Source organism: Sesamum indicum, linkage group LG10 (genome assembly GCF_000512975.1).
Source record: "Sesamum indicum cultivar Zhongzhi No. 13 linkage group LG10, S_indicum_v1.0, whole genome shotgun sequence".
Lineage (NCBI taxonomy): Eukaryota > Viridiplantae > Streptophyta > Magnoliopsida > Lamiales > Pedaliaceae > Sesamum > Sesamum indicum.
In genome coordinates this window covers 1,819,210-1,832,698 of record NC_026154.1, presented here as the reverse complement: position 1 = coordinate 1,832,698, position 13,489 = coordinate 1,819,210, and the positions used below count along the sequence as shown (strand labels likewise).

Below are 13,489 nucleotides of genomic sequence, written 5' to 3'. Positions count from 1 at the left end.
TCTAGCTTTCCCGACTCTCACAGGGGCATAGCTCATAGCTGCTAACTAAAATAATATGGAGGTACGGAAAATTCTTGCCCGGATCAAGTTTGGCCAAATTAAGTCAATCACAAAATAATTGTATATAATATACTTGCTATATGATTGGTCACTTTCTCTTGACTATATACCAATCATGCGGCAAATATATTGCACTTGCCATATGATTGATTTAGATTTGACCAAATCAGGTTCAGGCTAGAATTTTTTGAGAAGGTACACATTCGAAATGGCAGGCATTAAAAGGCAAAACTTTAGGAAAAGATGAAAATTAGGTAAGAACTAAGCTTCACAATCAGTCAAAGGATTGAAAGAGAGTACAATAACGAAATATTTATGCGTACACTGCTATTTAAATTAAACTTCAAATTTGTTCTCTATAATTTGAACTTAAGAAAGAGAAGTACAAATATTTTCAATAATCCAGGTAAAAGAAGTTCAAATTAATTAAGGACCATAAATTAAATGAGAAAAAAACAAAATCAAGAATTTCAGGCATATTGGAGGACCACATTCTTAGGACGAGAGGTGTCCGGACCTAAAATTGATCCGTAGTCATGGACTACTCCGAAGTTGTGAGTTTGACTGCTAAAGAACTGACAAACCCCCCCAAGTTCAGTGTGTCTTTATGATTTTGGAGATATAAATTTCCGTTAGAAAAAACTAACGAAAATGCGCGGCATAATAACCCACATGTGAACTTATAATAACTATATAAATCCGCCACCATCATAAATTATGAGTCAAAATTCAAGAAAAATATACATATATGCTTAGTTATATTTATTGTGTTGTATATAAAGGATAGTGGTAAAATAAGAATTCTAAATATAGAGGTGAAAATTGATATCCTGAAATTATTTTTTTTCCGAATATTACAGGACTCCATACACCGTATCTTAAAAAGTGGCCGGAATTTATTGAGGTGGACAAATATAGGATTTTTAAAATTGGAAATTTTGCTGACTGTGTATGTTTTAAAAATATTCCGCCACCTACGCATTGACTTAGCGAAAAAATTATATATACGCGAAGCTCAGTTATTATTATCTAATATCTTATGTCATACCTGTTAATCGTCCCTCTTCTCTATATAGCTGCAGCCAATCTTTCAACAAGTCACGTTTCAAGATGTACTGCAGATGTGCAATTATGATCTCAGATACAATGTTCTCACAGTAATCTCATGTGCATGTCTAACGGCAGTCTTAGCCACCATTTACTTCATGAGTGGTCCCAGAAAGGTTAACCTGGTAGATTTCTCATGTTACAATCCTCATCCCTCTCTCTCTCGTGTACCAGAGGGGCAGTTATGGAAAAGTTTTCTGCTATTTTAAGTTGGGAGACAGGACTTTTGCGTTCAGCCACAAAGATTTCCCACCAAAACGCCCCTTTCAATGTGTCAGGAGGAAGCAGAAATGGTTATATGTGCAGCTATCGATGACCTTTTTTGCAAAAACCCGAGTGAAACCAAGAGATATTGGCATTCTTGTAGTTATCGTCAACAGGTACAAGCTCAGGGAGAAGTGGTAAGCTGCAATTTAGGTGGCATGGGCTGCAGTGCCGGACTAATAGCTATAGACCTTGCAAAACCACTTTTACAGGTCAGTTCTTTTTTTCTTTTCTTTTTTTTTTTTTTATAATTTGCAGGTCAGTTCATTACTCAACAATATTGCAGCAAGATTTATTGCATTTTATAGGAAAAGCATCTGACAGATGACACTATTTTTCATTCATTCTTATGAAGTAGCATGTCAATCTGCAAGCAGATGAGAATAAGAAAGAATGTTAAGAGTCGTAAAATGGTATGATCTATGATGTCACATGCACCTTTCTTAACATCAACTCTCGTCGTTTGTGCAGGTGCAACCTAAGACCTGTGCCCTAATCATGAGTTCGGAATGTATGACAAGCAACTATTATGCTGGAAAAGACCGAACAAAGATGCTTCCAAATTGCCTGTTCCGGGTGGGAGGGGCCACCATTCTCTTATCAAATCGATTCGCTGATCGCCGACGTTCAAAATATGAACTGATACATACTTTACGTACCCACAAAGGCGCTGATGACAGAGCTTACAAATGTGTATTCCAAGAAGAGGATGAAGCTGGGAATCTCGGGGTCTCATTGTCGAAAGACTTAATAGCTGCCGCTGGACAGACGTTAAAAGAAAATATAAAAGCACTTGGACCTCTGGTACTTCCCGTGTCGGAGCAGTTCCTATTCCTAGCCACCATGGTAGCGAGAAAAGTATTTTCTATGACCGTATGCTCCAGATTTCAAACTTGCCTTTGAGCACTTCTGTATTCACAGTGGCGGCAGAGGAGTATTGGATGAGCTAGAGAAGAACCTCCAGCTCACTCAGTGGCACATGGAACCTTCAAGAATGACTCTCTACAGGTTTGCAACACTTCCAGCAGTTCAATATGCTATTCACTAGCCTCTGCGGAGGCGAAAGGGCGGATACGAAAAGGTCATCGTGTCTGGCAAATAGCACCCAGATCTGGTTTCAAGTCCAACAGTGGTGTCTGGTGTGCACTGAAGACATTCACCCTACACCGGAGCAAAATCGATGGACAGACGATGTTGAGGTATTGAGCTGGGAAAAGAGGTAATTTATTGAACAAGAATCCCATTATCATAGTGAAAGAAAGGTTTTTCATATCAGTAGCAGCAATGTATGGCTCCCTTTTAAGTACAAAAAGAAGAAGGGAGTGAACAGAAAAATAACAGACTCTGACTAATGGAACTAATCAGTAATACACCTCATCAGCAATTTAACTAATTAAAGACGTAATCAAAAAAGAAGAAAAACGCATTATGAGAAACACGCCTTTTCTGGTTCTGTACAGAGGCAGCACAAACAGCAGCAATAGAGTGTTCATCCTTCACCCTCTTTATCTTGCTGTTGTCCAGATTTTCAGTATCATTTCCAACACCCCCCCACAAGTTGGACTTGGTTCAACGGCAAACAAGCCCAACTTGCCCAACAAACCAGTAAACGAAGGACTAGAGAGGGGTTTTGTAAACAAATCAGCCACTTGATCACGGCTTCGAACAAAAACGGGCAGCAAGAAACCATCCTTATAGCAATTGCGCACAATATGACAATCAATATCAAGGTGTTTCGTGCGTTCATGAAACACGGGATTAGCCATAATATGAATAGCTGCCTGGTTATCACAATGAAACGGAATTGGCAGTGAAACAGTAATACCAAAATCTCGCAGTAGATATGAAATCCATTTGAGTTCACAAGCAGTTGCCGCCATACTTCGATACTCAGCTTCAGCTGAGGACCGAGAAACAGTGCACTGTTTTTTCGTTTTCCATGATATAAGCGCAGAACCAAGATAGATAGCAAAACCTGTAAGTGAACAACGAGAGTCGAGGCAAGCACCCCAGTCCGCATCACAAAAAGCCTGGAGTTGGAGTGAATTGGATGCAGGAAAGAAAAGGCCCAAGTCAGAACAACCTCTCAAATAACGAACAAGATGCAAAGCGGCATGCCAATGAGATTGACAAGGCTGATGCATAAACTGGCTAAGCTGTTGCACGGCATGAGATAAGTCTGGCCGTGTAAAACAGAGGTAGAGTAATCTCCCAATCAAGCGACGGTATCTCTCAGGTTCAACAAGAGGATCATCTGAGATAGCTTGCAATTTAATGCCAGGGGGCAAAGGAGTGGCAACCGGTTTGGAAGAATGAAGACCACAATCACCAATAATGTCCAAAATATACTTTGTCTGTGAAAGAGAAATCCCAGCCTCTGATCGGGCAATTTGAAGGCCAAGGAAGTATCTGGCACTGCCCAAGTCTTTGATGGTAAAAAGGCCATCAAGATATCTCTTAACCTGCGAAATAAGATCAACAGAAGGTGCCATTAGAAGCACATCATCTACGTAAACCAATAAGCCAATGAAACCGGAGGATAGAGCCTTGAAGAAAAGACAATGATCGTGCCCAGACTGTTGAAAACCGAAGTGCTCAAGGCTACGTGTAAATTCAGCATTCCATTGTCTCGATGCCTGTTTGAGGCCATATAGAGAGCGCTTGAGGAGACAAGCGTGCCCAGGTGCAACGGGATAACCTTCAGGCGCAGCCATATATATTTCCTCCTCAAGATGCCCATGGAGAAAGGCATTATTGATGTCAATCTGATGTATGGGCCATTTGAAAGCTGAAGCCAGTGCTAGAAACAAACGGACAGTAACACATTTGGCCACGGGAGAAAAACGCTCCGTGTAGTCGACACCTTCAACCTGCGTGTATCCCTTAGCCACAAGTCTGGCTTTGTGGCGCTCCACTGAACCATCCTCATGTAGCTTGGTCTTAAATACCCATTTACAACCAATGGGTGTTTTGTCTGTCGGCAAAGGGACCACCTTCCATGTCCCATTGCGCTCTAAGGCCTCCAGCTCTAGTTTCATTGCTTCAATCCAGTGTGGAATAGTAGCTGCCTCTTTATAATTTCTTGGCTCCTGCAAAACAGACAATGAAGCCACAAATCCCAAGTATGCAGAGGAGTATTTAGTGATGATAGGAGTGGAGGTGGAAGAAAACAGATGACACACAAAATCATTGAGCCAAGCTGGTTTTTGGTGAGCACGTGTGGACCTACGAACTGCAGGAATGGAGACTTGAGGATCTTGTATAGGAGAGTCTGGAGAGATAGGATTATCATTGAGCGGAGGAGATGAAATGAGTGCATCATCAACATCATCAGTCAAAGGAATATTAGGCAAAGGGACCGACACAGGTGGAGTTTTGACATAGGAAAAGGGAAATTGATTTTCATGGAAGATAATATTTCTGGAGATGAATATAGAGTTAGTCTCAAGATCATATACTTTGTATGCTTTCTGCCCGAGGGGATAGCCTATGAACACACATCTAGAAGCTCGTCTATCAAATTTAGAGAGGTAAGGTTCTGGCTTAATAGCAAAACATAGGCAACCTATTGTGCGTAAATGTGAATAAAAAGGTGGTTTATTATGGAGCACCTCATAAGGACTCTTCCATCCTAAAACGGCTGTAGGATATTTATTTATCAAGTAAGTAGCTCCCAAGACAGCATCACCCCAAAACTTTCGAGGAAAAGAGGCTTGAATCATAATCGAACGAGCGATTTCAAGAAGGGTCCGATGCTTACGCTCCACAACCCCATTTTGCTGTGGAGTGTAAGCACAACTTCGTTGATGGATTATTCCAGAATTTTGAAGGAAGTGCTGGAAGGAGGAGCTAAGAAACTCACTCCCATTGTCTGTACGAATTGTTTTTATCACTTTACTATATTGAGTGGACACAATTTTGCAGAAATTTTGGAACATTTCTAATGCTTGACTTTTGTATTTCATAAAGAAAGTCCAGGTGGTTCTAGTAAAGTCGTCTACAATAGTCAGAAAATAATGACATCCATTCATAGTTGCTTCCCTATAGGGTCCCCAGATATCAAGATGAACAAGGGAAAAAGCAAAGGTAGTTCGTGTTTTACTGGAATCAAAAGGCAACTTATGCATCTTGGCAAGTGGACAAATTTCACATGGTTTTAAAGCACAATCCAACTGAGATAACTCTGTAATGTGTTTCATTGAATTGTTGGACAAATGTCCAAGACGTTGATGCCAGAGAGTAAATTGATTTAGATTGACAGTACAAGAGAATGAGCTACAATTTGATCTCAAAGGCATAATGCTACATTCAAGTATGTAAAGGTTGTGTTTCAAATGAGCTGTAGCAAGAATATTTCTAGTCTCCAGGTCCTGCATAATGCAAGTAGAGGTTAGAAAGTTGAACTGAATAGATGAGGAAGCACAAAGCTGTCTAACAGACAGTAAATTAACTGAAAACGCAGGTATGTGAAGAACATGAGTGAGTTTGATGTTAGGAGTGAGCTGTATGGAGCCTATGTGAGTGACTGTTTGAGAGTGACCATTAGGTAGATGAATGACTACGGTGTCAGAGAGTTTGGTATAGGAACAAAATAAACGAGCATCTGCACAAATGTGATTAGTGGCTCCACTATCTATAATCCAAGTGCAAGAAATCAAAGAGGTGGAATTGTCACAACTACCTGCAAAGTTGTCGAGTTGTGCAAAATTCACTTGAAGAGGATCTGTTGGTGTTTCCTCAAGCATGAATTTCTTCATCTCATGCCTTATCAGTTCAGTAATATTCGAGTGATTTCCTTCAACTGACCTCCTATTTGAATCTTCAGATGTCATGGCGCTGTACCCTCTTCCTTTTCCCATAACTTTCCTCCTCTGTTCTCCCATCTCTTTATACCAATCTGGTATACCATGCAATTTGAAGCAGGAATCCTTCGTATGCTCTGGTTTTTGACAATGATCGCAGATCATATGTCGCTTATCAGTTACTGGTTTCTTCTTATAACTCTGTCCCTTAACTTGGAAAGCAGCACCACCATTAGTTTCCATACTACCCAAGCTCATTTGTTTTTCCATCCTAATGAGCATGGAGTAGGCTTTTGTAACCGTAGGTAAGGGTTCCATCAATAGTATCTGGCTGCGTGCTTGATCATACACGGAGTTAAGACCAACCAAAAACTGAATCAATTGATTCGAAGCTACCATATCAGTCATTGACTTGTTTACTTCACAGGTACAGTTAGTGCAAACACATTTTGGCATGGGCGCCAAACACATAAGTTCATCCCATAAACGTTTCAACTTTGTGTAATATTCGGTAACAGACATATTACCTTGTGTTACCTCCCCGATTTCTCTCTGCAACTGGTAGATTAGAGGACTGTTGCTCTCTCCATAACGAGCCTCTAACTCGACCCACAGTTCTCTGGCTGAACCAACATACATAAACGATTCCGCCAAATCCTTCGTCATGCAGTTAAGTATCCAGGTGGTGACCATCGAATCAATACGATTCCACCGTTTAAATTCATCTGTATTGACTGGAGGACGAATAGCCGATCCGTCAATAAAATCGATCTTCATCTTAGCAGTAAGAGCTCTTTTAACTGCTCTGCTCCAGGCAAAATAATTACTGCCAGTGAGCAAAGCAGACACCATCACCATGCCAGGGTGATCTAATGACTGTAATTGCATAAATTCTGGATCAGGAATGCCGCGGGATGTGGCACCATTTCTAGGGGAGTTGCTGTACTCTGCCGTCGCCATGGCAGAAATAAAGATGAGCAGTGTTTACAAAAGATATCAAGAGACCTTCACATGGAAGGCTCTGATACCATGTTGAGGTATTGAGCTGGGAAAAGAGGTAATTTATTGAACAAGAATCCCATTATCATAGTGAAAGAAAGGTTTTTCATATCAGTAGCAGCAATGTATGGCTCCCTTTTAAGTACAAAAAGAAGAAGGGAGTGAACAGAAAAATAACAGACTCTGACTAATGGAACTAATCAGTAATACACCTCATCAGCAATTTAACTAATTAAAGACGTAATCAAAAAAGAAGAAAAACGCATTATGAGAAACACGCCTTTTCTGGTTCTGTACAGAGGCAGCACAAACAGCAGCAATAGAGTGTTCATCCTTCACCCTCTTTATCTTGCTGTTGTCCAGATTTTCAGTATCATTTCCAACAGACGAGATCGACCTGTATCCTGTTCCTGTCCCCGAAACAATGCCCGTTTGCCCTTGACCACTGTCATTCTTCTTGACAGTTGAGCTGATGAAACTATGGTGTTATTGTCAATCTAGGTGGTCCACTTAGAGTAGGAAAATAATAAGGCAAATAACAATGATCTCTGACTCCTCAAAAAAGACCAAACTTCATGTTTGTTTCTATAAGGTGAAACAATACCAACTCAGTTTTATTCATAGTGCATAATACACAAAGGTAAGCCACGCATAAAAAGTTAATGGTGAAGAAATCAATTCATCCTCTTCTCTTCGGTAACAGGAATTGTTGCATTACTTGATTTGTTTGTGTAGAATGAGACATAACAGTATGTTAAACAACAAAAATCAAAACAACGTTAAAGAAAACATCAAATAAACTTAGTAAACAAATTTCCCAGTTTCTACAATTACCATACTTGATAACAATTATGCATTTTTTTTAAGACACAAGCGATATCCAAAAGCATCATCCCCAGACAACCTGTTAAAAGGCACATTCCTTAACTATTTTCTCTACAACCCTCTAGTTTGGGCATTTGCATAAGAATAGAAAAGCTCATGACTCAGGTAACAGGATCATAAACTGGGGGGAAAACCACTTCAACCATTCAGAATGTAGAAGTATGAAAACGCACTGAAGTACCTATTCCGAAGAAAAAAATCAGAGGGAGAGAGAATCGAAAGGAATTCACAGAAGGAACCTTTATCAATTATGCTATACGTTCAAACCATAAATTACATGCTAATATCCACAACCTAAACACTTCCCACCAAACAGAACCCATTCCGAAGATTTCTAATCAATCTTCACAGCTTTCGGCATACACATAAATAAAACAACACATCACGGTTTCATGATCTTATCAGCCAGCACATGCACAAGCTCTGATTTATGTTTAAAAATACAAAATTAAGTAATATTATATCAAATTAAATGAGAATAAATACACTAATAATAATAATACATATTAGCGGTCGTAATTTATTTTTCGTATTTGTTAAAGGAATGTGTGTAGAAAAGCACACAAGTTGAATCAATTACAAGCAATATTTCGGTGCATAGTGGGTGGGATTAGCCTAGAATTAGCACGGACTAATTCAAGGCTCGGCTTAGGATCAATCCAATAATTTTTATGGTTGATTCTAGGGTTGTCATGGCTCTTTAATTGGACCAAAATGTGGTTCATTGTTAAACTCAAGCCTTTTCTTTGGATTAGCCTGATTGAGGCCGGTTTTCAGGCTCAGATCAAGCCCTATTATGCCTTCTTTTTCTATGAAATTGGGGTGTTATTTTGAATCATTATTTAAATTTTATCATGTTTTATAAATTAAATCACACAAAAACTTATAACTAGAAAAAGAAGTAATTAAGATCACATTAAACAAGCCTACAATAATAAAATTAAATAATAACAAGCCCGAAAAAACTTAATCTAAACTTTGAAAAAATAAAACAAAGAGTATTAATTAATCAATGCACTAAATATTTACAAGTAGAACAATAAAGATAAAATGTTTGTAGGGTTTCAAAAGTATAAAATACCTTTTAGAACAGTCAAGTTAGAAGAATGAAATAAAAACCATATGATATGTATTATTAGAGAATTAGTAAATTACAACTACTTTTTTTGAGGTTTGGTATAATTACTAATACCTTCTTGTTGTTTCAAAAATTATAAATACCCCCTAATTTTAACTTCAATCTAACAGCGGGCCCATTCCGTTAGGTTTCCATCCAATTTTTGTGATAAATTGACCAAAATTAGCCTTTTGGATTATAAATTATAATTTTATTTTTGTTTTAATTTTCTAAAATATTTTTATGATACTAATATTCCCTATAAATAATTTATTTTACCCGCCCTCAAATTTTTTTATATTTTTTTAAATACTTTTTATTTTTTTAAAAAATACAACAAGGATAAAATAGTAATGTTGAATTCACAGTCTAAAGGCTACATAATTATTTTTATTTGAGGGGGTATTTATAATTTTTTAAATAAAAAAATAGTATTCGTAATTAAGTCAAACTTTATAAGAAATAACAGTAATTTACCCCAAAAAAAAATAGCCGAGTTGAGATGACCCACTAGCCCAACCCAGGCCTAGCCTGGGATCAGGTGTCTTGAGCCGTTGGGCTAGACCAATCCTAGATATTGATAGTTGAACCGGCCCAAGATCAGTTCAATCCCGGATAAACTTTGATCAAATTGGGCCCATTTTCTCATGCGTTGTAAAAATGCTTTTATGTATTTTTTAAAAAAATGCTAAAGAAAATAAGTTAATAAAATTGAATTACTTTTTCTTGAATAAATCCAACTTTTTGTTAAACAAGAAAGTGATCATCTGATTCCGATGCTTCTAGAAAATGAATAAGAGGAAAGATTCAAATGAGAGTGATTAATGATCTACTTATGATTGATCATATTTTTTCAAAAGGTAAATTGCAATTTGCCCCTCAACTATCTTGATATACCATTTAATTTCTGAACTAACAAATGTAACAATTACTCCCTATAATTAGATTTTTGGACAATATTGTCCTTATATTATATATAAGTATACAGCTTAAAGAATTTTTTTTCTAATAATTTTGTATTTTAAGTTTAATTAAAAATAATAATTGAAAAAATATCTTTTTATTATAATAACGTCATATATAATTAGTGAATTAAATACTTTGGATTTTATTATATTTTACAGACTCAAAGTTCAATAATGTATGTATAAAAAATACACAAAAAATATTTTATTAATTTGATAATAAAATTAAGTTATATGCTATTTATTCTCTTAGATAAAAATGAGTAATTAAATGGTTTTTTTTTTAAAAATAATTAATTAAAGGGTGTTTTTTTATATATTTTCTTTAAAGAATATGATATTATATAGATTAATTTATACTCCACTTTTAATTTACTATATATATTGTACTCCACTTTTATTTTCACTGTATATATACCACTTTAAAAATGTATCTACTATATACTCCACTTTTTATTTAAATTTATTTTTTATTTAAAAAAATATATTAATGTGTAAAATACTAAAATATATAAAAAAATAATATAATTATTCAAAATATGAAGAATATTTTTATTCAACTAAAAAAATGAATATCATATTTATTAATATAAAAAGATAAATATTACATGAGGAAGAATTACGGGGCAAAGTGAAATATAACTTGATTAATAATATATTACAGGGTTTTTTCTGGGCGTGGTCCAGGTAATGACGCGACGTCGTACTGGTCTCCCAAGGGGCATGGGGTCACGGTCATGTCCTTTTTGTTCCCTATTAAATTGGGCAATTTGAAAAATTTGTACAAGACACTGAATAGGAACGCAATAGATACCACATATGGTATTCACCTACCATAATCAAATCATTTCAATTATTACGGCTAGACTTTATATTATTTCTTTTTTACAGTGGGTTTATAAGAGAAAGGGAAATAGAGTAAGGGCACTGGGTGAATTACAATACTTATTTTTTTGAGGATGAATTTTGATTTTTACGGATCTGACCGCTGATCGCGTTTAAAGACATTTTGTTTAGAAATATATATAAATATATTTAATAATTTTTAACATTTTAATATCCCTTGCATATCTGTAAATAATAATATTGCTCTTTTAAGTATTAATTAAGTGAAAAAAAAAATTGATAGATTTTATTGGTTCGACCAAACGGGTCTAGGGCCATCACCAATCTCAACTCCAACTAAACCCACCCAATTGCTATTCTACTCTAACATAACAAATTTGTTTTATTCGTGCGTCGACTCCACATTTTTACAAAATTAGAAAAAATAAAAAACCCCACAATCTTACTAGATTACAAAAATAAACAAAGGCCGACTCACTTATTATTTAACTATTTTATCAATAGAAAAATCAATATGAATGAATATAAAATACAACTTACTAAGTTGTTGAAGTACTGAAAAAAGAAAATTACTCTTATAACAAATTACAAAATATACACGATTATTTCGCAGTGTTTTATATGTTAAACCATTCGAAACTTTCGACATCTTGCTATATATTTTATTTGCAACAATTGAGTGAGCAACCTCAAATAATCGATGTTTTAATATACTAAAATCATCAAAAGTATTTGCAATATTATTTTAAGATTGAAGTTAATAGCTTCACTATAACCTTATTATATATATTAAAAAAAAAAATTGCTGGATCTTGAGATTTACATGTCCAAGTTTGGGTAAAAATTGAACACTAGACCATGAAAAACGTAGAACAAAGTCATTGTTGAAGTGATGTAACATTTCACCAAGTGATACAAAAAAGGGGTCCAATTTTGACAAGTCCCACTTGGAAATATGTTTTTCCAAAAATATGATGATTTAGGACAATAGGAAAAAGATTAGAAAAAGAAAATCATTGATGAGAAAACAAACACGTCCAATCAACTGTTGAACTGACCAATCCCAAAACTGGATTTATTTTTTCCCTTCAAGTTTTTTTTTTTTTTTTATTAAATGAGAATGCCCTTTAGTGCCTCACTTTTTTTTTGTCTGTTTTATTTTTATTTTCATATTACTTTGTCATTTTTTTGAATTTTCTCTTGTTTTTCATAACTGCCAAGTTACCCAACCTTCTCAAATTCTACTAACTTTAACTTCTTATCTTTTTATTTTTAATTTCTAAATATAATTTTTAAAATAAGTATTTTTTTTTTTTGGAGTTGTGCACACTCATTTGACTATGCCACACTCATCTGTACCTTATTATTAAGGGAGAGCACCTCTTCGATGTCTCTCTCTTTTGATCTTTTTTTTTATATTTAATTTTTTTTCATCATCTTATAACTTCTCACTTCCTCCATTATTTTATTTATTTCTTTTTAATGCATCTCTTTTTTAAAATTATTCTATTATAATTTTAATATTAACTTATTATTTTTTATATATTTTGTTAAATAATAAATATTTTTAGAATATTCTGTTATAAATAGTATTGTAAAATTTGTACACACAGTGTGTGTGCCAAAAATACTAGTTAATATAATTGATGAGTACCCTTTTTGTTTTGTCCGCTATATTTTAATTTTTTAAGTTTTATTTTTCTCTCTCCTCAACTTCTAAGTTTATTTTCTACTCTCACTCTTTTTTCAAATATTTTTTTGTATTTTTGGTTTATCTAATTATTATATATACTTTTTAAAAATTATATTTAATTTTTAAAATTTAAAATTAATTATGCTAAGACATTTTAGTGAACAAAGTATACTAAAAGTGTCTAACGGGGTCCCATACATTTTCTGTCCTCACAATTTGGAAAAGTCTGAAAATTGAAACCCAATAATCTTACATTAAATGAAAATATATGAGAGAAGCCCAATAGCTGTGTCTGTGTGTGTATATATAGCGCACAAGCGGAGCAGAGATCTATTCTGATAAGGAGAAGTAAGTGCAGCATTTGTTTCTCTCACAGCAATCTTTCCTACACTGTATCTCTCAAAATCAAGCTTTTCGAGGTAAGTGAATCTTGCGCCCTTTAAACCATGATGATTTTTCCTCTGTTTCACTCTGTTGCGTTCGTTGTTTATCGGAAAAATCATGCTTGATAACCTGTTTCTGGATTTCTTGAGCGTCATTTTTTTTTCTTTTTCCTTCTTAATTTTCGTTGTAAAACTGAAATCTTCTGGGTTTTTTTCAATTTTATTGATAGTTGAGTGTGGTAGGAATTAATTGTGCTTACTCTGTTTCTTGAATTGGACGAAGCTGTATTTTCTAGCAACACGATTTTTCGGTTGGTGGATGAAGTTTTGGTTCTAATTTCTGTTATAACTTCTCTGTTACGCATTTT

At 35.1% G+C, this 13,489-nt stretch overlaps 1 protein-coding gene and 1 pseudogene across 1 annotated transcript in view; both read left to right on the top strand.

Moving 5' to 3' along the window:
* On the top strand, positions 1,437-7,674 carry LOC105171671 (annotated as a pseudogene).
* The window catches only part of LOC105171617 (GDP-mannose 3,5-epimerase 2-like), a 3,533-nt gene continuing 3,044 nt past the window's right edge, over positions 13,001-13,489 (top strand). Inside the window, exon 1 of the mRNA XM_011092781.2 lies at positions 13,001-13,157. The gene's annotated coding sequence lies outside the window, so the exon portion shown is untranslated. The remainder of the gene's footprint in view (positions 13,158-13,489) is intronic.